This window comes from Astatotilapia calliptera, chromosome 16, assembly GCF_964374335.1.
Source record: "Astatotilapia calliptera chromosome 16, fAstCal68.1, whole genome shotgun sequence".
In the NCBI taxonomy this organism is placed as follows: Eukaryota; Metazoa; Chordata; class Actinopteri; order Cichliformes; family Cichlidae; genus Astatotilapia; species Astatotilapia calliptera.
In genome coordinates this window covers 9,839,664-9,840,968 of record NC_137437.1, presented here as the reverse complement: position 1 = coordinate 9,840,968, position 1,305 = coordinate 9,839,664, and positions in this window count along the sequence as shown.

Below are 1,305 nucleotides of genomic sequence, written 5' to 3'. Positions count from 1 at the left end.
TTCATACTCTGTGTGTGCATTTGTGTATGCGTGTGTGTGCCGCAGGCTCATTTGCAAAACTTGTGGTCACTTTATTTGAATTGGAAAAACTGTGTTCAAATTGAGCTTTTTCCATCATTAAGGCTTCAGTTTTTTTTCAAACCACAAAGAATTGAGAGCTCACTTTTAGTATTTGAGCTGAAATAATGGGTGGTTGAAAGCAAAGAAAGGCCATGGTAGCTTGAATTTTAAATGCTTCTTTCTAAATGCACAGCAGTTATCTTCACTGCTTTGGAGTATGCTAATTTATGTCATACATGTTAAGTTAAATCCTGTGTGTCTGGCATATACAGCAGGACGTCCTTTCTTTCTTCTTGTTTTGGCTGCTCCCTTTAGGGGGTCACTCCAGCACATCATCTGCCTTCATTCTAGCCCCGCATCCTCCTCTGTCACACCAACCCTCTGCATGTCCTCCTTCTTTACGACCATCTTCTCCATCTTCAACATCCTTTGTCCAATATAAAGTATCTACCATCCCTTCTCTGCACATGTCCAAACCATTTCAATCTCACCCGTCTAACTCTGCCTCCTGAGTTGTCCCTCCGATGTACTCATTTCTAATCTTGTCTATCTTGATCATTCCTAATAACAATCATAACATCTTCACCTGCTCCACCTGCAACTGTGGCTATCCAAAATCCAAATCTCCAAATCATACATCATAGCAGGTCTCATTACAATCTTGTAAACCTTCCTTTTCACTCTTGCTGCTATGCTTCTGTCACATATCACCCCTGACACTCGTCTACACCCACTCCGCCCTGCCTGCACTCTCTTCTTCACCTCGCAGCTACTTCTTGTAGCTTCACCGTTACTCTCGTCTCCCTCTCATTCACACACATGTATTCTGTCTCGACTTCTTTTCTCTTTGCTGCATACCTCCACCCCTCCAGGCTCTCTTCCACTGGCTCCCTGCTCTCACCACAGATCACGATGCTGTCTGCAAACGTCATAGTCAGAGAAGGCTTCTGTCCGCCTCTCCATCACCACTGCAAATAAGAAGGGTCTCAGAGCCAATCATTTATGTAATCCCACCCAACCTTGAACTACACCTTAAAGACACACTCTGCAAACATGACCACAGTCTCACTGTCCTTGTACATATATTTCACTACCCTCACATACATGTCTGCTACTCAGAGATAGTTGGTAGCACTCTCAAAATGTCTGGTCACTAGGGAAGTGATTTCCCGACTGGTTGAGGAGCAGCTGCTGATTGTTGCTGGGTGAAACTGATCGAAGAGGGTGTTGCTCCAAAAACCTCTG